Here is a 24,282-nt window from a genome sequence, read left to right as displayed (position 1 = left end):
TCAGCTATCAAAGAGGGTTATAAATACCTACTCCCATGCTGGCTATTCCCCGTTATTAATATGTCAGCAGACAGCCATCGTAATGGCCTGGCCTTGGACCCCCATGCCTAAAAAAGGCTGATGCCATGCCACAGATAGCAATGCAAAGAAGTGACTATCTATAACCAAGACAGTGACCACTCCACATCTGTGCTGGGAGAACCTGCAGGAGACAGAGGAGAGGCAGGAGGCGGGGAAACCAGGAGACTACTGCAACAGTCCTGGCGATGGATACAGAGGGCCTGAACTAGAACAGTAACAGAAGGAACAACACAAAGGAGAAGAATTCCCAAGACATTTCTCAGCGTATCAACAGGGGCTGGGAAGCGGAAAGGATGAGGGAGAGTCAAAAAAAAAAAAAAAAAAGATTTCAACGTTTCTTTCTGGGGATTTCCCAATCTCTTCTCTCCATGGCCCCCAGTCTTTAAAGAAAAGTGCTTCAGTGGAAAGAAGCAAGGCCATAACCTTGGAACAATTCACTTTCTGACACAGTATTTTAAAAAGGAGAAGGAGGGAGACAGATGACGGAAGTAAGTGTGGCTAATGGAAAACGTGAAGGCTAGCTAGAGTGCCATTAAATTAGCCTCACTGGGATTTATAGCAGGAAAGTGGCACCTGTCTTCCTCCATACTTTAATGAGTCCTGAGCCCACGTGATTTCTCAACGAACCACCTCCACCAGGAAACACTCTTGCAGAGCATTTAAATCGTGACTCAGGGTCCGGAGAACAAATCTCTTCCCTTATCCAAAATTCTTCTGAAGGAGAAGGCACTCGGCTTCAGCATCCTCCCAGGGGTCCGCCCGTGTCGTGGGAGCCCCGGAGGTGAGCCAGGAGGCTGGTTCCGGGCAAACACTTCGACAAGACCCTCGTGGAGACTCCAGACGTCTTCGTTTGAGGCTCACAGACAGGACAATAGAAGCAGCAAAATAAAACCTAACGAAGGTTTAGCCTACGTTCAAAGGTAGGTGGGCTTTTTCCTTCCCTTCATCAACTTTTTCCTGCAACATTTTAATTAAGCTGCCAAAGGGATCACTACGACTTTATGCTCTGCTCTCCCTTCCTCCTAACTGGTCAATGTCTTCAGCAGCCTTCATCTCCATTTCTGTCACACAGGACACGGGAGGGCTCTGGCCACTCTGCCAACCTCTAGGTTAAAAAAGGTACCAAAAGTACACGGACATGGAACTGTGTGATGGAATAATGCAGAAGCTAAAATGGTCAAAATGGAAAACGAGGGGACAAATCAGGAAGTGGGGACATGGAGGAAGTTATAGGCTAAGATCAGAAATGATGATGATCAGCGTGATGATGGTGAACTGTTTACTGAGCACTTACCTCTTGAACAAATACTATCAGTTGTCCCCCCCAAATCCAATCTCTCCTTCGTACATAGTAATAGAGTTCTCAGTGAGGTACCAGCTAAGGCCTAAAATTTCCCTAACTCGCTTTTGAATAACGCGGTCATATGACTAAGCGCTAGTCAAGGGGATGGAACAGAGACTTGGGCAACTTTCAGGCCATACCCTCCGCTTCCCTTTCCCCCTTCCTGGCCGGGATGTAGAGATGACGGCAAGAACTAAAGCAGCCACCTTGGACCGCGAGACGGAAAGCACATAGTAAGGATGGCCGTGCAACAAGGGAAAGAAAATTGGCTCCCTCTGCTCTGACCAGACATCAGGGAGAAATGAACTTTCACTTTCCGAAGGTGCTATTATTTTTTGCCATCTCCAAACAGGTAACCGGATCAAACTCTGTGCTGTACGCATCACACGCGTTATCTCATTTAATCCATATGCAACTCTATGATAAAGTAGATACGACAGTTATCCTCATTTTGCCCTGGAGGACACGGGGACCCCGAAGGGCAAGTCACTTGTCTAAGCTTTCACAGTCAAGCAAATGGCAGGGCCTTGTTGCAACCAAGCGGCCAGGTTCCGGGGTTTGGAATACGGTGTCTCCTTGCCACACGACCAGTCGACCTGAACCAAGGAAGGAATCTGACCAACTTCCAAAAATGTAAACGCGGCTTAACAATCCCCGCCGCCAAGGGTGAAGAGGCACGACTCCTTGGCGGTTCTTAACGGTCTCGGTCTGCAGGCATCACTTTGCCCTTCATCTCCTGCCCCAGAGGCAGGGAGGCTCGGGGAGAGACTTGTCCGCTGTTCCTTCACTCCAGTCTCCTCTCCTCCCCGGGGGCTGTGCGAGCATCGCAGTGCGAAGGGCATCCACAGTCACAGCTGCCCTGACGTCCGTGGCTCCCTCAACCCTAGACCGAAGTCCGGTCAGCCCGGTGACATGCTGCTCGCATTTCGACACTTCTTTATCTTCACGCTTCCCTTCCAGAAGATGCCGTCCCCCTCGGTGGATCCCGTGGAGTTGCGCAATTTAGAGAGAACTGCAAAGCCGGACACAGCTGTGCAAGGAAAGGCTGTCAAGTGCACTGCATCGAAAACAGCCAGGACACCACTGTTTCTCACAAGCCGTCAAAGTCAAGAATAACTCAAAAGCCCCCTGTAGTGCCCGGAGTGAGGAGTGAGCTGAAAATTCTATCTGGACACCAAAGGAAAGCAGTATAAGAGTCCTGTTCACTCCTTGCCTTTCTCGTGCCCTGACAGAGTCTCGGAAATGTCCCCAGGACTCCATCTCCCTTTCCAAAGAGTGGCACGGAGAAGAACAGCCCCTGGCGACCCAGCTCCCAGGCGGCGGGGTGCTGGAAGCAATTTCTTCCTACATTTGCAAATGAAGTATGAGTCATTTCCTCACCAATTTCACTGAAATTTCACCATGCATTAGGGCATCTTAAGAAAAATCTGCTTTCTGGGGCACCTGGATGACTCAGTCGGTTTAGCGTCCAACCTTGGCTCAGGTCACCAAGTCGCGGTTCCTGAGTCCGAGCCCTGCACTGGGCTCTGTGCTGCCAGCTCAGAGCCTGGAGCCTGCTTCAGATTCTGTGTCTCCCTCTCTCTCTGCTGCTCACTGGCTCGCACTCTTTCTCTCTCTCTCTCTCTCTCTCTCTCTCTCAAAAATAAATAAACATTAAAGACAAGTAGCTTGTATCCACAAAAGAAAGAAAGAAAGAAGAGAGAAAGAAAGAAAGAAAGAAAGAAAGAAGAAAGAAAGAGAAAGAAAGAGAAAGAAAGAAAGAAAGAAAAGAGAAAGAAAGAAAGAGAGAGAAAGAAAGAAAGAAAGAAAGAAAGAAAGAAAGAAAGAAAGAAAGAAAGAAAGAAAGAAAGAAAAAGATTGATTGATTTGCTTTGGGGGTCCAGGCCTGCCAGAAAGGACACAGAGAGAAAGAAGACTTGAACGTGCAGGTCCTACGGCGAGGCCACACTACCTGCCCGGGAGAGGTGGCTCAGGTTTGAAGACAGGCCTACCTGAAAGCGTGCTGTGATGACCAGACGAGGTACATACTCATTTGGCATACAGAACGCACTTAATAAACACTCCCTAGAATCACTGATTTCATTGTTCTCACCCGGGGACATACCCATACCGTGTGGCGCTATTAACACCCTCCTTTAACAAAACAGAGCACGAAGGCAAGAGCGGGGAGGCTTCCTAAGGAACAGTAAAAGGTAAGCCTTAACTGAGCCAATAATCATTGATGAACTCCCAGGCTCAGAGCGAGGCACTGAGGAATAAAGACAAACAAAAATCCCTTCGCTCAAGGTTCTCAGAGTCCGATGTGGGAAAGACAAAGAACAGATGATAACAGACTGGCTCAGAAAGTTGTGACTGAGGTTAAGACCCAGCGCTGCGCGAGTATCCAGAGGGAGCTCCAAGTCTGCCGGGAGGAGAAGGAGGGGGACAGAGCCGGGTGGTCCAGGAGGGCCTCACAGAGCAGGTGGTCCTTGACCTTGGCCTTGAAGGAGTTGCAGCCCATCAGGCAGAGATTTCTGCTCACGACCAGAAGGACAGACAGATGCCAGGAAAGATGCTACTCAACCCATGGGCTGAGTAGCCGTAGGCATGCGTCTGCTGGGGCTGCCCTAACAAGCCACACGCCAGGTGGCTTAAACAACACACATATTGTCTCACAGCGCTGGAAGTCCAAGTTCTGGGTGTGAGCGGGGATGGTTTCCTCCGAGGCCTCTCTTTGCCTTGCAGACGGCTATCTTCACAGCGTCCTCCCATGGCCTGACCTCTGTGCACGTGCACGTTTGCGCCCTCCTCTCCTTGTCTCCTAAGGACACCAGGCAGCTCGGATCAGGGCCCACCCACAGGACCTCCTTTTATCTTCCTGACCTCTTTAAAGACTCCCTCTGCAGAGGCGCCTGGCTGGCTCAGTCGGTCGAGCACCCAGCTCTCGATCCCAGGGTTGTGAGTTCAAGCCCCACGTTGGACCTGGAGCCTACTTACAAAGTAAAAAAATAAATAAATAAAGACTCCTTCTCCAAATGCAGTCCTGTTCTGAGGCTAGGAGAGTTAGGACGTCAGCATACGAATTTTGGGAGGTCACAATTCAGCCCATAACACCACGAAAGGGTTTGCAGGAGAGTGACAGGAGCCAGGTTTCATTTGGGAAAGAGTACTCGGCAAGGAAATGGGAATATGGAAACGAAGAGCCTTGAGGCAAGCAGGCCACCAAGGAGGTGATGTGGTCCCCGCCTGGGGCGCCTGTTCACCTAGAGCCTGGTTGTTTTTGCTTAAGACACAATCTCTTGTCACCCAGTGCAAATCCCTGCCGTTCCCTGCTGCAAGGAGCCTACTTGTCCGTGTGGATTCTCCCAACTACTGTTCCAGCATGTTCCCAGGCCGGGCCTGATCACCCACCGCCAGTACCTCCCAGGGTCTGGGAACCCCCAGAAGCTAAACAAGCAGTGGCCTGGGGAGCAGGAATAAAAACACTGCCTTGCATTCCAAACTCAAGTCGGGGGCCCAGGACCCAAGGCCCGAGCATCGACCCTTCAGCAGTGGAAGAACAAGGGCTCTGGTGGCCTGAGGCGCCTCTAACCCCCGCCCCCCCCTCACAAATAAAGCCCCGGCAGGACGCCCATTAACACCTCACAGGGGCAAACCTCAGGCTTCGCAGGAGAAACTTCAAAAGACATCCCAGTCGCACAAAATGCCAGAAAATCATCAATCAAGCACACCATCCCAGGAAGTAGCCAGCTGAATTTGGGGAAGGAGTCTTGCACATAAATTAAATGTCCCTGAGCCCCCATATGGCTCTCGATTTATTACCGTGGAGGCCAACTGTGCTCCTTAAGTTTAAAAAGGATCAAGGCCTCTATAAACAGCATATAGCACTACCTTCATAGTCAAAGGGGGAAAAAAATCGAGAGAAACTCTTTTTTAGTTCAGAAAATGATCCTTTTGTGAAAATAATTCCCACTACCACTGAACTCTTTGCCTCAAGTGTTATAAAAATCCAACTGGCCAGGCGGCCCTTTAAAAATGTATAATGTCAGCCATAATTACCAATTGCCTTTTGGATTTGTTGAAATTCATTTCGGAATTGGATTTTCTCCCGAGTAGGAGACCTGCCTGAATGATATGCTAACATTCAGGCGTGTTAGCTGAAAATCTACGGCATTGCTTATAGACTTAAACTCTTTCTCCTCCCACCTCTGTACATACACACTCACCAACCTTTCGCTGCAAAAACAGCTAAAACTCACCATTCATCCTCCTCACGGCAGAGATGCAAAAAAGGGCCATCTGAGAAGCATTAATATTCCCTGGGGAGCAACAGTTGTGTAACACTGAAAGGCCTCATGCACCTCATTTCCATACTAAGAGTTCATGTTGCCAGAATTTCTTTTTCTTTTTTTGAAGCATCCTGGCCCTTTGCTCCTCATAAGAATCAAAATAGCTAGGGCACTTACTCCACGCCAGGCTCACTTCACCTTCATGTGAATACCATGACTATTCTGGGTTCAGAAAGAGGGAACCGGGCTCAGAGAGGTTAAGTAACTTCACCAAGGTCACACAGGAAAAGAGTGGCAAGATAGAGACAGATCCCAGTCGAGGCTTGCAAGATCCAAATCCAAGCTCCAAACTGCTCATTTTAATGGCTGTCCCTGGGCTAATTCGAAAGATGGAAAGCTTGCCTCCCAACCAGCCTTCTAATATAATAGATTTAGAAGGTGTTTGCACTTAAATTTACCCAAGGCTCAAGAAGCCATTTTGAATACTATATACCAGGAGGCTTTAAAAAAAGCTTTTAGAATTCCAATGGATACCTTAATACATAAGATTTGGTCTTTTCTCCTGGATGATGATTTCTTCCACCTTCTCCCGTTTAATAATACAAGCACTTACACCATGCTTAGAGTTACACAAAACATGAAATCCAACTCTAGAATGTGGGTTCATCACAATGAGTGGACAAGTCACAATGGTTCCACGCCGTGCTTTGTTCAAAAGAGATGAAATCCAAAACAAAACAGGAATAGGTATGTGTCGGGTAAGAATGTGACTTAAAATTTAGGAAAACATCTTGTACCCTAGACTGCCAATTCCTTGAGGACACGGATCCTGTTTTATTGGGCTTTTTATCCCCAGAGCTCAGCACAAAAGTGGCACACAGTAGGAGCTTAATAAGGATTTGCCGAAATGGAGGATGGAGGGATGGATGGATGGATGGATGGATGGATGGGTGAATGGCTGAATGGAGGAGGAAATAAATAGATGAGTGGATGCTTCCACCAATGATTACACCTGAAATTATCTGTAAGGAACTCTGTCTCTCTCTCTCTCTCTCTCTCTCTCTCTCTCTCTCTCTCTGTCTACAATGTTTTTCTGGCCAGATGTATATTTCCCACTGTCCACCCTGGATTTGGACAAATGAATGAGCTGGCTGCGGAGCCCACAGTAGAGCAGAGACAAGGGAACCAAATGTGGGCTGTTACTGAACTATGACCTTTCCCAAGGACAGACAGATACCAGCAACTGTCCATTTAACACACACATGCTGAATGCAAATACTTTTTCTGGGAGGCAGCTCCGTTTGTTGGCACCAAAACCCATTTGTGATCTCTGCGTGTCCTTCCCATTCTTGAGTCCCCAAAGGGGAAAGCACCATTTATTCAAAGAAAGCCGCTTTGGGTTAGTAACCACTCCAGAAAAACAAGTCCTGTAGTGCCGTTCAATTCCAACTGAGGAGCGAGGAAAAAGAACACGTTCGCTGGCTTTCGTGCACGCTGCGGCAATGAGGCTGCTGGTCGGAGCAGGTTCACGCAGGCATCTGTTTTCACAGTCCTGCAAACACAGCGCTTGAGATGGGCTTTTAAAGACAGCCGTGTTCCCAGGGCACAAAAAGGAAACTGACATACAAATAATCTGCCATGTTAAACATGGGGAGAAATAAGAGGTAAACCGCAGGCAAAACTCGGGAGGAAATGCCAGAGTTCTAATAAGCAGCAAAATATTCCTTATACAATAAGGTGACACGGCTCTGTGGCTTTACAAAGCATTCACACAGAAAATGTTTCATTTGGGAAAACTCAGGAGAGGAGTGTGAACACCCCGTATAACCAATAAGGGAACCACGGCTCGCTCTACGAGGATTCGGTTACTTGCTCCGGGGTCACAGATGCAGGAACTAGAGACGGGGCACGTTTTGCATCCTGCTCTGATGTATTTCTCGTTGCTCCACAGAAACATTGTTGGCCCCACCCTGAGTAGCAGGTTGTACCCAGGTAAGCTGCAAGCTGGACACGCCTCCTGTCTTTATGAAATTACCAGGCCATTGAGGGTTGGAGCCAGAAACGTAAGCTGCCCTCCCTGGCTCGACAAGCACCAGGGAGTTCTCCATGAAGCAAGCTAACCAGAGGAGGAGGGAGGGAGGGAGGGAGGGAGGGCGTTAGGGAGAGGCAGAGAGAGAAGAAACCCCACCCACATATCTGAAACAGACAGGGAACTAACTGCAAGCTGACTCTCACCCATCCATCTTTTTTTTTTTTTAATTTAAAAAAAGAACTTTTTTTAATGTTTACTATTTTTGAAGGAGAGAGAGAGAGAGAGAGAGCGAGCAGGGGAGGGGCAGAGAGAGAGGGAGACATGGAATCCGAAGCAGCCTCCAGCCTCCGAGCTCTCAGCACAGACGTGGGGCTCGAACTCACGAGAACGGTGAGATCATCACCTGAGCCGAAGTCGGATGCTTAACCGACTGAGCCACCCAGGCGCCCCTCTCATCCATCCGTCTTAAAGTGATCTCAGAGACCAATTTCTATGTCTTAAAAATGAACCCGGTGGCACCTGAACAGAGAGAATCCAGTTGTCTTTCATACCACAAAGAATGCCTCTTTAAGGTGCAAATTACCTATATCTAATTAGTCCAGCATCTACAAAAAGTAGACATTTTTTTTAATAATTGCCCTATTTTCCACCCCACCCATCCCGACACACAGAAATAACTTACTGTGAAAACAGAGCCCAAATCAAGCATGAAAAAAAATGGCCAAAACATTTAAATCCTCGAATCAATTATACCACCTCACCATTTTACCTTGATCAAAGACAATTACAGAGACAATAAATAAAGCCCATCCTGCAGAGGTTCCCAAACACAGCTAGGGATGAGAAGAAAGCACTAGAGAAACTTTTTACTTTTTCTGAGAGAGAGAGAGAGCACATGTGTGGGGGGAGAGGGAGAGGGGGAGAGGGAGAGAAGGAGAGGGAGAGAAGGAGAGGGAGAGAGGGAAAGAGAGAGAGAGAGAGAGAGAGAGAGAGAGAGAATCTCAAGCAGGCTCCACGCTCAGTGTGGCGCCCAACACGGGGCTCAATCCCACAACTGTGAGATCAGGACCTGAGTCGCAATCGAGAGTCAGACGCTTAACCGACTGAGCCACCCTGGAGCCTTGGGAATCTCTTTAAATGATACAATGCTGAGCCCACCTCTGGAGATTTGAATGAGTGGGTATTCTGGAGGGGCCGGGTTGGCCCAGTGTTTTAAAGCACCCCTCCCGTAATTCTGATGGTCAGCCTGCTTGAGAACCTTTGCAACATACCTAGAGAGATCATCCGAGAGCAAAGGCTGTCTGGACAGGACCCACCCCACCGCGTACCAAGCACGAGGGCAGGCTTATTCCACACACGTCATCCTTACAACATCTTTAAGGTTGGCACAATGACACCCATCTACAGATAACATACCTGGGGCTCCATGATTTGCTCAGGAGGTGTGTATTCCCTGGCTTCCCAAGAAAGCCTGCTCTATGCTCCTACCCTGCATAGAAAATCCACCGCTGAGGAAAGGAGCCAGGGCGAGCACCAGAACAGAGACACCGTACAAGTATTTGAGAGGCTGGCGCCGGTTCAAGGACTGCCTTGATTTAACTTCCTAGTATTGATTAGTATAACTGGGAAAGAAATGCCAGTGGAGACAGATACCCTAATTTTACAAGCGCCAACCGAGTGGCCTTTGCCAGGCACGGGGAGGGTGCTGGGCGCCTGTTGGGGCTTTCACCACCGCACAGGAACTACGCAGACCAAGTTCACGAGCCTGCAGCTCGGCCAGCCACAGCCTGGGTGCCCCGGCCCGCAGCCGGGAGAGAGGATACAGGCAGGAAGTGCCCACTGGCAGAGAAACAGGAAACAATTCTCCAGGCCAGGGGAAGAAGAGGCCCATTTTAATCAGACGGTGGAGCAGACCCAAATCCGTTTTTCCCTCAGTGTCTGAAGCCTCAAAGCATCACCCCGGGATCCCCCAGGGGCCAGAGTGAGGTACTCTGACACCCAAATGTAGGACATGTCCATCCAGAAATAGCGTCTCTGTCCAGGACACTAGGAACAAAGGTCACAGCCTGCTTTCCTGGAAACAGGCCAGAGCTACGAAAAGTCAGCAGATGAAGGCTTCTATCTGGTTCGCCCGCTAACTCGCCATGATCTTGGGCAAGTCACTTTGTGACTGAGCGTCCAAAACACAGAGGTGGGAGGAGACGATCTTTGAATTTCCTGCCAGCTCTGACCCCAGACCCACACCAGACACCAGGCTGGCAGGACAAACGTGCAGGGAGATTTCCCAAGGTGCTGACCACAGGGGACCAGGTGGGAGGGCGGCCACCCTGCCTGGACCTGCACTTGCCCGAGCATGCCTGTGGCGGATACACGCTGCAGGAGAGCACGCGGATCAGAAGGAAGTGGTTATGGGAGAAAGCAAAGGATAGAGACCCAGTGAAAAAAAATATCTGTCCCAAAGGTCCCCTCCAGACTTGAATTTGATGGTAACTTCCAAATCTTCCCCTGTGGGCCTCCCAGTCATTCATCCACTCACTGAATAAACACATACGAGAAACTGCACTGGGAGCCAGGGGCACTGAGGCCACTATTATCATTATTATTATTATTACTATTACTATTACTACTATATAATTAAAGTGGCTAGGAAATAAAGACGTATATATCTAAGTGATGCTGGGATTCCCCTAATAGACAAAAAAAAGTCCACCAGCAAGACTCAGAATGTGTCCAATTCTTTCCCCTGCAACTTACATATTCCAAAGGGATCTCAGGCAGTCGGCTTCGAAACAAAAGGCCACGGCCTCCAAGGCTCGAACAGAAGGGCAGATTCACACCCCAGGGGCCGCGGATTGTCTGGCTCTCTGAGCAGAGACATGCAAAGGTCAAGGGCTCTCAAGGGAATTCAGAAGCACCCCCTCTGATGCTCAGAGCCCAGAACAGATTTAGCTCCACCCACAGAACACTGCCCCCCACAGCCTTGATGCACAGAGCTTGGCCTGTGCTCTGGCCAGGGTCGTGGCCCAGGAGAAAGATCCTATCGCTGAACAAAATTAACACATCCGAAGACTCTCCTTCAACAAGTGCTCTGCAATTTCAGACGACAGACCCATCCATCCTAGAGTAAACTGAGGGTTAAAAAAAGAAGAAGGTAGGGGTGCCTGGGTGGCTCAGTCGGTTGGGCGTCCGACTTCGGCTCAGGTCATGATCTTGCGGTTTGTGGGTTCGAGCCCCGCGTCGGGCTCTGTGCTGACGGCTCGGAGCCTGGAGCCTGTTTCGGATTCTGTGTCTCCCTCTGTCTCTGCCCCTTCCCTGCTCATGCTCTGTCTCTCTTGGTCTCTCAAAAATAAATAAGTGTTAAAAAAAAAAAATTTTTTTTAATAAAAAAAAAAAGAAGTAAAAAAAAAAAACAACTCACAACTGGCTATGTAGCGGCAGGAGTGACATTCATTTTCCTAACTACTACCCACGGACTGACCAGACCTTCTTACAACTACCACCACAAGTACACTGCTAACTTATCACTCACCATGAGGCTATACTGCCTCTCACTGAATGGACCCGTATCTATCCCTCTATAAAGCAGGAAGTATATACTTCTGGATGATCTGACAGAAGATGTAAGACCTTGTGAGATAAGCGGAGCAGGTATTATCAGACCCATTTGACAGATAAAGATACTGATGCTCAGCAGTTCAGAGACTCCCCCGAGGGCTCACAGCTGATAAGCAGTAAGATGCTTGTGGCTCCCTCAGGCCTCACTGCCTGCGGCACAGCTGTGCAGAGAGACGAGCGACTCCTGAGCCCTGCACCCTTGTTCAGTTCTGATGCCAGCGGCGAGGAATGACAGCTGAGGCAGAAGAAACTCCTAGACCGCGACAGAGTCCCCTTCTCTTCTGCAGCTGGGCCTCCTCGACTACACACGCACACTGGCTCACTCTCTCTCTCTCTCTCTCTCTCTTTCTCTCTAAGTAGTTTCCCAGGAAAACATAATCATCACCCGTTAGGAACCCAGGCTGCACCTGCGTCGGACCTTCACTGCACCCGATCGTGAAGGCTTTGCCGAAACGGTTCTCGGGACAGCTGTCGTGGGTCCTGCAGCCGAGACGGACATCCTTGTATCTCGGCAAACCCCACTGCAGCCATGTTTCTGCGCCGCAGCTCAGAGGAATGGAAAGAATCAATTTAAGCCAAGCAAACCCAACAGGCTATCACACAAAGCGCCGATGTCAAATCAAACCTCATAACCAGCAATTACCCATCAAGCCGGGGCCATAATGACGGGCTCCTCGGGGTCACCTCCCCGGGAAGCAGGGAGGGGGTTACTGAAGAGAGAGCTGGGATCGGACGAGTGCAATGACAGCCTCAAGAGAAAGGTGTTCCCCTCGCTTTTCGATACATCTCCCCACTCCCGTGTCCGAAGACACAACCCTGTCCTCGGAGGTCAGAGCCCATCGTGCTAGAGGAGATTCCAGGCTCTCATGCTGTGCCCTCTAATTTTAAAGGAAGCCGGCTTTAGATAATGGCCTGCAAGGTGCTTCCTTTCAAAACTGCTGTAATTAAACTAGAAAAACATTAATTTGTACCCTCGTGGTAAGAGGGTTTCCTGGAAATTCCTGAAAGGAAGTCGATAATCGATGAGTGGGTAAATGTCACACGCGCAGCACAAGCACCTGAATCCAGCACAGTCTGTGAAGCCTCAAAAACCCCCGGCTAAAGAAACAGCACTGCGTCCCCAAAAAGCATTGTGCCAGACCTCTATTGAGGGCTGGTAGTGTGACAAAGAGAGAGACACACACACACACACACACACACACTCACAGAGGAAACAACATTTGCAGTCCTGGGCCTCAAAGCTCCTTATAAGACGAGCTCCAACTCTTTAATTTGAGGAGAGAAGAAAGCATTAAAAAAAAAAAAAAAAAAAAGATTTTTAAGGAAAACAACAGCTTCTATTAAAATGCCTAACACTATCTTTCAATAGATGAAAGGACTCAGTAGAAACACCATAAACCTCAGAATTACACGGTAAATCGCTTCTTTTGTTTAACGCAAATTAATATCATCACAGATAAAAAAAACAATAAGCCCAACATCCCCCGTGGGACCGCTACGTCCATAAGGCAGCTTGGGAGACTGTAGGTTGACTGAGGTGGGGAGAAGGAAGGAAGGGTGGGTCACGGCCACCTTCCCACTCGGATCCTCAAATCCTGTCTCATCACCTGAAGTGTTTCTCCTGCAAGTGACACACAGATGACTTTCCAGTCTCCATTTTCCTTGCATAAGCCGCCAGACGCAGAGCCGGAGTATATTGGCTGTGACAGCACATCTGTCCGGGGCCCTCCCAAGTGCCTCCCGGAACACGACGCACAGACGGCGTGGAGTCTGCTGAGTGGCGGCCTTGCCAGGGGCTTCAAGAGAGTCAAAGTGAATCTGGCACCGAGGCAACTAAGAAACCTCTTGACTATCCCTTCCCGGGCCTCCCAGCAGCTGACTCCCTCGGAACCACACAACTAATGAAGGAAATCCAGCATGAAAATGTGTGTAAATCCAAATCTTCCCTCTTGCCCACAGGCTCCTGGCATGCAAGCCGATGGCAGGCATGCCGATTCAAAGACCGTCCTTGAACTCAAACGAGTTGTACTTCCCACCTCCAAGGTGACCTTCCATCCAAAGTGACCCAGCATGCTACTCAGTGGGGAGAAGAAAGCGCGGGCACATAGTAGGTGCTCAGAAAATGCCAGCCGCTCCATTAAGAAGAGGGGCCAATTATAAAACACCTGGCTTGGGGCGCCTGGGTGGCTCGGTCGGTTGAGCGTCCGACTTCAGCTCAGGTCATGATCTCACGGTCCGTGAGTTCGAGCCCCGCGTCGGGCTCTGTGCTGACAGCTCAGAGCCTGGAGCCTGCTTCAGATTCCGTGTCTCCCCCTCTCTCTGACCCTCCCCCGTTCATGCTCTGTCTCTCTCTCTCTCAAAAATAAATAAACGTTAAAAAAAAAAAATTTAAAACACCTGGCTCAATTTCACCAAGCTTAGCAGCAGTCAACTTAACTCACACCACATCACATGGACTCTGTGATCCCCCAAAGGATGCATTTCTTCCTGGGGTCTGGTTCCTGAGTCTCTTCTGGGGCCACATTCTCCTTTTAAGAATTCAGTTAAGCCTCAGAAGGAGGGCAAGTCCTCTCTCACCAACTCCAGTGTGACCAGTGGACCTCGGCATCACCTTGGAACTTGTCAGAAATGCATCCTCGGGGGCAGAAATGCATCCTGGCCCGGGCCGGGCCGACCAGGGGATCAGTCTGCTTTTTGACCAGACCCCAGACGGATTTCCCCACATCCGAGATCGCTGTGTAAAGGGTGACGGCAGCCTTAAAACTGACAAGCTTCAGAAAGAAAAGACACTGATGGACAGAAGAACGAGACATGATAAGACTACTGAAAACGACTCCTGAGAAGGATGTCAATCCATCATTGGTGCAGACAGGCGGGGATTAACCTGGCTTCAAGAAACTCACCCAACACGAAGAGTGAAAAGTGGACTCAGAGACAGGGGAAGCCTGTGGGTGGAGCCCAGGGACCCCGCCAGACATCGAGCTCTGGAGTGCAACTTTAATTTCTTCGAAAAATCCTCAGCATCCTCTTACGTTACATCTAAGGTTTTATAAAAGAAACGGATTATAGGGGTCAAATTCCAGCTTCCCCAAATTACTGAACTGCCAGGCCTAGGAAAGTTACTTAACTGTTTGGGAGCAAACTCACTTCCGCTAACAGCCTCGCTGGGGAGGATTGAGAAGCAAAACAAAACAGCGCATAGAACGTGCCTCCAGCCCATCACAAGTGCTCAGCACATATCAGTTATTGCCCGTTTCTCTCCATAACTCTAGAAAAAAGAGCCCACAGCAACATTTTGTCCCGTGACCAGCTTAGGCACAGACGAGGGGGGCGGGGGGGTGGGATAAGGCCAAATGAATCCAACATGTAGCACAGAGGCGCTCCCGACAGGCCCCTTTTGGGTGCCCTGAGTGCACTGGGAGATACAGATGCCAGGCTGTCCAGTGTCTGTCAACTCCTCCCGGTTGCCCTTCTTCTTTACAGCAGGTGCCCCTTTCATCCAGTGTGGCCCATGGTGACATTAGGTGTCAGGGTGCTCTGGGGGCTCCCCTGGGACAAAGAAGCCGTTTTAAGCAGATGCATTAGCAGGTCGGCTGCAGAGAACAGTGGAAAAGCTCCTCTGCCTTATCTAACCACCCTGCAAGCCTCCCCTCTCACCCCTCATCATGTGGGCTAACGATCACTGGCGTCCCGGGAGCCCTCCATTTCCAAGCACCCCAAAAAGTGGGAGGAATGGTGTCTACCTCATCGCTTCATGGGGCAATTCGGAAATCGTCAAATAGCAGCCACACGTAAGGGACTGATGACTGATAAATGGGAAAAAAGCAAAAGATGGCCATTTCGGTAGCTTGTGCTTTAACACAAGGATGGGAGCCCCTCGTAAAAATTGTATCAATACACCTCTCACCGAGACAGAAACAGACACTGCTCTTGACTGAACACCAAGGTGAATGAAAGAAAACCAAGAGCCGGGGTCTCTGCTCCCCCAGCTAACATCTGTCAAGGGCCTGGGCCAGGCCAAGACCCATGCTGAATGCTGGCTATTCCCCGCTTAATCCACTCAACAGCCCCAGGATGGCAGGTCGAGGTATTACTTCACTCTGTAGATGACAAAACTAGGGTCGAGAGAGGTTGAGTAACTTGCCTAAAGTCACGCGGCTAAGAAGCAGCCTAACCCCAGAGCAGCAGTTCTCAGTGGGGGGAATTTTGCCCCCAGGAGGCATGTGGCATGGAGACATGTTTGGTTGTCCTAACTGGGGGATTATTACTGGGAGCTCGTGGGCAGGAGCCAGAGACAGCGCTAAAGATTCTCCAGGGCACAGGACTGCCCCGAACAACCAAGTACCAGTCAGCAGATGTGGGGAAACCTCACCCCGAGCTTCTATTCTCATCCATTGCGCTGTACCGTCTCCCTTCTTGTTTTCTAACGTGCCCACAAAAGAGCAATAAATATCTTTTTAACGTGACCATAAATCAGAGTACCATAGCCCTGGAGTCAATGCTGAAAATTGAAAACACTTATCATGCCTTACTTTCCTTGACTTCCTCCAATGCTTCCACCCCAAGGCTTTGAACTTGCTCTTCCCTCCGCCTGAGCAGTTCTTTCCCCCTTCCCACCAAATCCCTCATGTGTGTTCAGGGCTCACACATCACCTCCTATGCACCAACCATTACCTTCTTTTTTTTTTTTTTTTTAAGTTTATTTATTTTAAGACAGAGAGAGAGAGAGCGGGAGGGGGAGGAGCAGAGAGAAGAGAGAGAATCCCAAGCAGGTTCCACACAGCCAGTGCAGAGCCCAATGTGGGGCTCAGTCTCACAAACCATGAGATCATGACCTGCACCAACATCAAGAGCTCGACACTTAACCGACTGAGCCACCCAGGCGCCCCCAACCATCACCTTCTTAATAAGTCCTTTTCTGACCATCCCACCCTTCCCCATAGCAATCCTCACCCCAGACATGACAGCTATGTTTATCTGTATGTGATCTAGTTTGTCTCATTAGATTGTAAGCTCCATGAAGGCAGGAATCTGTTTCTGTGTTACTTATTGCTGTTTCCTCAACACACAGAAAAATGTCTGGCACACAGCAGGAACTCAATAGATATTTGGTGAAACAATGACTGACTGACTGACCGACTGAGTCATAAGTGAAGGAACTAGCTGAGGTTCCTTCCTCAGGACTTCAAGAGCGTTGGCTTTCCCAAAGCCTCAGCATCATCAGGGGGAGAAGATCTCTACAGAACCTGGCTCATCTTGCTACAGTAACCGTCTAGATCCGGGTCGGCACACCTTTTCCTGCAAAGAGCCAGATAAAATTTTTGGCTTGGTAGGCTGTCCAGCGTCTGGAGAAACTACTCAACCCTGCCCCTGGTAGTACAAAAGCAATCCTGGAAGATACAGGAACGAATCATTACGCCTGGCTGAGTTTCAGCGATACTTTAAATTTGGAGGCACCTGGGTAGCTCAGTCAGTTAAGCATCCGACTCCTGGTTTCAGCTCAGGTCATAATCTCACAGTCGCCACACTGAGCGTGGAGCCTGCTTGAGATTCTCTCTCTCTCTCTCTCTCTCTCTCTCTCTCTCTGCTCCTCTCCCCACCTCAAGCACTCTCTCTAAGGTAAAAAATAATAATAATAATAATAAACCTTATTTTTTTTAAGTTTATTTATTTATTTTTTGAGAAAGAGACAGAGTGCAAGTGGGAGAGGGGCAGAAAGAGAAGGAGACAGAATGGGAAGCAGGCTCCAGGCTCTGAGCTGTCAGCACAGAGCCCGGCCCATAGGGCTCGAACTCACGAACCATGAGATCACGACCTGAGCCGAAGTTGGATGCTTAACTGACGGAGCCACCCAGGCACCCAAATAAAAAACTTAAAAAAAAAAACAAAAAACAAAAAAAACCTGATAATTTGAATTTCATGGAATTTTCATGTGTCAGTAAATTATTCTTTTTGATTTTTTTTTCCAACCACTTCAAAATGTAAAAACGATTCTCAGCTCACAGGCCACACAAAAATGGGAGATGAACTAGATGTGGCCCAAAGGCCACAGTAGACTCACTAGTTCCAGATCTTCGCGAATTTTGGTGATCTATTCAAAAGGGATGGCCCAGAGTCCTTGCAGGATCCTCATTCACCATCATGGCACGCCCCAGAGGTTGGCTCTTCACATCCTTGTCTACCTCAGTTTACCTCTGTGGAGACAGAGGCCTGACATGACTTATCCGAGGTCACAGCACCCCGGCCGCTGACTCCAGGGCTAGAATTCTGTCTGCACTTAACAGATTGTCACCAAACCTTGTCCATAATGGATACAAAGCCCTCAATTAATCCATTATTGATTTCTGAGAGTTAGCAGGGAAGATCCCAGGGATGTGAGCATCGGAATCAGCAACGATTCCTGAGCTGAGATACAAATGCCAAATCAACGACAGGGCAGCCGCGCATCTATCCCCCAGCCCAGAAGGCTGTGCCACCTGCCCTGGAGAAAGAAGACGTGGGTGCCAGCAGCCGTTTGCCCTTCGGTGTTACAGGAAAAAGTTAACGACACAGAAAATCGGCTGTGCTGCCCAGGATGGCAAATAGGAACTTGAAAGGTGAAGGCTTCATAATAAACACACAGGGCTTATACTTTAATACCTAAGCCAGGCATGACCCTTTCCCACCTTAATTTTAGAAACGTTCCTGAATGGTAATTAAGGCACTCAAACGAAAGGCAGAGACTCGGGGGAAAAACTCACATCCAAAATCCAAGAAGTTGGAACCACATTCCTCAGGAGTACTGTCCCAGAAAAAACCCCTGACTACATATACGTATCATCTTAAAACGGCCCCCAAGTCTACTGCACCAATGTTCTCTCGGTGTATGGAAGACAAAAACAAACAAACAAAGCCTTCCAAGTTCCAGCACGACCTCAAGGAAGGGCTACCTCCCCTGCCCCACCACCCCCCTAGTAATCAGGTCATTTTGAAGCACCGATGGAAATGCCAAAGCCCTGAGCCTCACCCCTCAGGAGCTGTACACCTAGAATCAGAACGAAAATGGCCATAAAAACCAGGATGATGACTCAGTTCAGCATCTGAAGCAGTGGACCCCTCTCTTGTTCCTTCCTCCCCAAATCCTTTTGCTACGGAATTCTTAAGGCAAAGGTTTAAGCCTAATAGGATCTCAATGAAAACATCTGGGATGGGCTGATGGGTGAATCCTAAACAAAAATGCCCGGATGCCTGGAGCCAGCTCTTCACACTCTGGAATTCAAGATGGCGTCTCCAGTTGGGTTTCCACTGATGACATTGGTGGCGCTTGGCTTGTTCTGTCTCTAAACTGCCTTCCCCTCTTCCTCCTCCGCTCTGGTCCTACAAGCTAACCATCTAGCCTGGATTCGACTTGCTGAGGAATCACTTTCATTGTGCTCCTTCCTGTTCAGAGAACTGAAATAGACCTTTTCTCAAGCAACTTCTTCTGTCTCAATAATTGACTATATTGGTGACCATAAAATTGATTTCGCAAACCAGGATACTTCTGAAATTAAAGGGGTACTATTAATAATTATGCCAGGACTACAGCAATAAACTGGAACTGTCCAGGACATACTAGGGCACAGGGTCCCACAACTATAAGACGTTGGAGGAAGCACCCTATATTATCTCATTAAACCTGTGTCACCTTTTTAACCAAGTAGTTCCTAGGGGCGCCTGGGTGGCGCAGTCATTTAAGTGTCCGACTTCGGCTCAGGTCATGATCTTTCAGTCCGTGGGTTCGAGCCCCACGTTGGGCTCTGTGCTGACTGCTCAGAGCCTGGAGCCTGCTTCAGATTCTGTGTCTCCCTCGCTCTCTGCCCCTCCCCTGGTCGTGCTTTGTGTGTGTGTGTGTGTGTGTCTCTCTCTCTCTCTCTCTCTCTCAAAAATAAATAAACTTTAAAAAATTATAATAAAAAATAAAATAAAATAAATAAATAAAATAAAATAAAATAAAATAAAATAAAATAAATAACAAACAGTTCCCAGCATAACACCTGAAACATCATAGGTGCTTGATAATAAATATTTGTGAAACTGATTCTATAAATTGTAAGAGCCCTACATGGTAACATAGGTACGAGCTGCTTGGGATTTGTTTCCGTAAATGCTGCAGATGATTACAAAATAAAATCCTACTAGAAAATCATGGCTTCTGATAGTCTATGTCATTTTATTTCCACCATGGATATTTTAAAACCTCTCACTGTATTGTGTATAATAATAATTAACAGTAGTTATCACATACTGAGTCCTGTGTATATTCATTACAGTCAAGAAACCTTGGATACACCCTCCCAAACACCCTAATAAGGAAGCATTAGTATATCTAGTCTCTAAGTGAAGAAAATGAGGCCCAGCAAGGCTAAAGAATTCAAGGTTACAGATTCTGGCCAAGCTCATCCCTTTCCACTGACTAGAAAACTGGCCAACCAGAACTTCCTGGTTCCCAAGGTGGTAGGTTTCAAAACCACTTCATGATCAAGACAAAGTGGCATGTCATTCAGCCAACTATCCCAGAGCCATGAAATTGGCCACGTGTGGCCCAGCCGTACCACTGACCGTCCGTCCACTGCACTAACTACAACATTACACGGATCCAAACTAAATGAAAAGGAGAAGACCTGGAAGAACATTAGGAAGACACTATGATAACATAAAGCACAACCCTTCTTTGAAGGAAGTCAGAGATGGGCACCTTGATTTCCAAGTTCCCAGTAGGCTTTGCAGGACAGCCCCACAAACGGGACCTGCCAACAGAATTTCCTAAGTGATGGAAGGAAGTGAGCCCGTGGAGGTGAAGGGAGAAGAGCTTGTATTAGTAACAAGACCAAAGAAAATTGCTTTTGAGGAGGGGAGGGAATTTAGGCTGTGAACTCCGTAGGCTGGAGGCTGATTCAACCCAGGGTTGCCCCAAACTGCTCGGGCCTTTCGTCCAACTTTTTTTTCTCAGTGAAATTCCACAAGTCTAAAAAATTCATCTCCCATGATGCTTGGATTTATGGGAGTTTCACCTCTAACACAAGAGGTTTAAAGCCCTCCCCCTTCCACCCCACCCACTTAAAAGTATGTATAAATTCCCCAAAGCTATGAAACAAGGCACTCTCATGGGTACATTCCTCAAATTACAAGCTACCAAAATACTTGACAGTAACACACTGGGTTGTTGACTCCTCTGTTAAAAAAAAAAAAAAAAAAAAAAAAAAAAATTCAAGAAGCTCACATATCCACTTGCAAGAATCACAAACCAACTTCTCCTAAATACACTCCCAGGAAACGAGCTGACCAGCTCAGCCCCAACAAGGGGAAAGCTTTGTCTGCCGAACAAGAGATTCTCTTCATTAATGCCTCCCTTGTATTGATTATGGACGACATGCTGTATAAACAGTTTCCACACCGAGGAGGAAGGAGCAAAGTTTTGCTGCAGTCACTAAATTCAATAGGAGTTACCAACTCCCTTCAGAGTCCATTCTGCTCCTGAAAACATATTCGGCCATCCCTCATCTCAAAGGCTCTAAACCCACCAAGATGGGTGCCATGTTCCCTGCAGCTGCCAGCCAGAAGACCATATAAACTTTTAGCCTAAAAATTAACTAGGTTCTGGGGCACCTGCCTGGCTCGGTCAGTAGAGCATGAGACTCTTGATCTGGCAGTCGTGAGTTCAAGCCCCATATTGGGCATAGAGATTACTTTAAAAAAAAAAACACAATTAACCATGCTCTAAGAACAGCCTAGAGCAACACTCTTATCTTCACCATGCATAAACTGTAAACTGCAACTCACATTCTCCAACCCCACCTTTTGGGTTCCAAGATCCTCATTTCTCACAGGGCTGCAGACTAGAACCCAACAGTGCATGAGAAATGGACATGAGACTCAGTTACTAAGACTGGGTTTAGGGTGGAAAATCCGATAGAGGTGTTTAAAAAAATAATAATAAAAGAATTGTTACATATCTCTTGCATAAACACTGTTGTGTGGGGTCTTGCTAAACAGAAAATGAATATGTAGCTAAATACATTTCTCTGCCCCCTTGAGACCAAGCTCCAGCAGGTGGCGTGAGGGTAGAGGTGGTGACTCCCAATTCCAGGCCTAACTCAGTATCGGCGTCCCTCTGTGGAAGAAATGGTGAGGTTAGTCATTGTGGCAAATTACCAACGTGGCCCCATTTCTTCACTCCTCCCCGATGCTTTCCTCTGGCCTCGGAACTCTGCACGCCATTCTGGGCAGCGCACTCTGCCCCGTGTTCTGACCCGGGGCTCGGCCGTGTGACTTATTCTGGTCAACAGGATGCCAGCAAACACGGACGAGAGACAGGCACAGCACAGTCGAACCACCTCAGTCATCCCAGCCAAGGCCATTCCGGTAAGTGACCCGCTGCCACTAGAGCAAAGCTGTCTTAGACCACCCAGATGTGTGAACGATAAACGACTATTGTGTGCTACCGAGGCTTAGCGGTTGTCTGCTAGGCGGAATGTTAGAGCACCACGGTCATCATCCCTTTTAACAGATGGAAACACCACGGCACAGAGAGGAAAAGTGCATTCATCAGGGTTACACGACTGGTACCTGGCAAAGCTGGAATGTGAAAGCAGGCAGGGGGCTCTTACGGTCTTTGCTCCTCTCCATTTCATCCACCTTAACTTTTCTCAACAAAGCAGCAACAGTGGACTCAATCGGCAGGAGGCAAAGTGCTCTGCCCAGGTTCGCTGTGGGGGGCCTCCAGGCTGGGAGCAGGGATCCTGGGGACCCTGCCAATTGGCGGCACCCATCCTCTTCCAGCCGCTGCGTTAGCACGGACAGTGATGGAGGCTGTCTGTTCACAGGGAGCTGTGCCCTAAGCAGAAGGAGCCTGCACCCCGGAGCTCTCCCTGCCCTTCCCTGCACTGCAGTGTCATAACCCAGACCCTTGGCCTCCAGAGAGGCCTCCTCGGGGCCAGCGCCTGGAGCCAGCAGGGGCTTCCTCTCCACCAGCCTCCTCCCCATGCCTACCCCTCCAAGGCTTTCTTTCCTGCTTGGCTGCGCAGTGTCTTTTCCCATTCACCAGGAAATCTGCAGAAATGCCTCTGGCACCTGCCTCTGCTCTCACCTCCCTCACCTCCACTTCCTGTTTCCGGACTGCTTAAGCCTGACTTCCAAATTATCCCATCTGGAGGTCAACTGTTGTGACAGCCAGCTGTATATGTCCCCTCTCCCGTCCCTACTGCCCCCCCCCCTAAGTAACGAATAACGGCTTGGCAAAGAAAGCATAAACCTCTGCCAAAATAATGTCAGGATGACTCACAGAGTTACTGTGTCCTCTTACCCCTCTACCCAGCCAGGTCCCCCTTGCATTTTCCATCTTCGCCAATCACCAAGGGACCAAAGGTGACCACTCTAACCTGAGCACTAGCACTGGCGTCCTCAAAGCGGCACACCTGTACCAGAATGCCCCGGGACGCTCGTCTGCGAAGCAGCTTCCTGAGCCTCACCCTGGCCCTGCTCAATTAGACCACCTGAGGGAGGCATAGAAGCTGTGGTCATAGTAAGTCTCCCCAGCACTTAAAAATAGCCTTCCTAGTGACAATCTTAAGTTGCAGGACCACAGCAACACCCGCCAACGGTCAGCAAGTAGCTGACATGCTTTATCCCACATGGCCTCCCTTCAGCTCTAGAAGTAGGTACGACTTTCCTACCATTTTAGAGGCAAGGAAACGGAGGCCCCGCGATATGAAATAATAGCCAGGTCACAGAGCTAATACGTAGCAGTGTTGGGCTTTGAACAGAGATCCACCCCACGTTCCAAACCTGCTCTGAACAACTCCTACACAAGGTGATGTAAGTATTTCCAAATGCCGGCGACCCTGGATGTCTGTGTTCACTTGCCGTGCATCTCTGTGGTCCAGGAAGCCATTATTAGAATGCAAACTCAAAACACGGGCACCTTACTTTCAGAAAAGTCTCTGCACGCTCACTTGTGGTGGGTGAGTATAGTGTAACCACTGGATTTCAGGGATGGGAAGGACAGAGCCAATGTCACAGCTTATCCAACCTCAATTCCCACCCAGTGCCAGAGGGTGGGGGGACTCACGAGTAAAGATGACACTGGTTATCTTCATATGTCACCAGCACAGAGAAAATCCTTTGCATCTTCTCCCAGCTAATCCTATTTTAGCAAAGCATTAGGCACCAAGTCGGTAAATAATGACACACTGGACAAAGAGCTGAAGTGCTAAGCAGATAATAATAATAATAATGGTAATGACAGCAACAGCTACATGTACCTCCTTTGACTCCAAGGAACATTATCCCCATTGCACAGATGAAGAAACTTACAGAGGTTAAGTAATCTGCCCCGGGCCACGCAGCCAGTTCAGAACGAAGGCTGTGACACCAACCCACGCCCGAGTCACTCGGAAATCACCGCCCTGAAAACACTTGCTGTGCAAAGTGTGGCCCCCCCAGAAGGGCAGCATCGACATCGCCCAGGAGCTTGTTAGAAATGCAGAATCCCAGGCCGCACCCCAGACGCACGAAGTCAGGCGGGAGGGCCCAGTTAAGTCTGCAACGCGTTCATTCGCCTAGACGACGGTTTCTCAGACTCAGCGCTACTGACGTCTGCGGCTGGATGATTCTTTGCTCTGAGGACTGTCCTGTGCTGATATTTAACAGCATCCCTGGTTTCTCCCCACTAGATGCCAGCAGTAACTCCCCTTCCTCCCCAGGTCACGAGGACCAGAAATAGCTCTAGCAGTACCCGACGTCCCCTGACAGAGTCACAGAGCCCCCCCAGCAGAGAACCCTGATTAGACTAGAGCACGCTTCTGCAGGGCTGTCTGGCACAGAGAGGAGGTCTGTATGCAAAACTCACAGAGGCCTGTCCCTAGATGCGACACCGATCGCCCTGTGAAACACAGGGCTACGGAATCACAGATCTGCACCTCGAT

General features: G+C 48.9%; 1 protein-coding gene across 5 annotated transcripts in view; it reads right to left on the bottom strand.

Moving 5' to 3' along the window:
- CHST11 (carbohydrate sulfotransferase 11) overlaps positions 1-24,282 on the bottom strand; it is a 261,692-nt gene that overhangs the window by 196,332 nt on the left and 41,078 nt on the right. For 2 of the 5 annotated variants that reach the window (XM_042947577.1, XM_042947576.1), the window contains exon 1: positions 6,226-7,961. The exons of the other annotated variants lie outside the window; for them this stretch is intronic. The gene's annotated coding sequence lies outside the window, so the exon portion shown is untranslated. Of the gene's footprint in view, positions 1-6,225; positions 7,962-24,282 lie in introns of those variants that run through there. 5 annotated transcript variants of the gene reach the window in all.

Source organism: Panthera leo, chromosome B4 (genome assembly GCF_018350215.1).
Source record: "Panthera leo isolate Ple1 chromosome B4, P.leo_Ple1_pat1.1, whole genome shotgun sequence".
NCBI classification, from domain to species: Eukaryota; Metazoa; Chordata; class Mammalia; order Carnivora; family Felidae; genus Panthera; species Panthera leo.
This window is presented reverse-complemented; position numbering and strand designations above follow the sequence as displayed.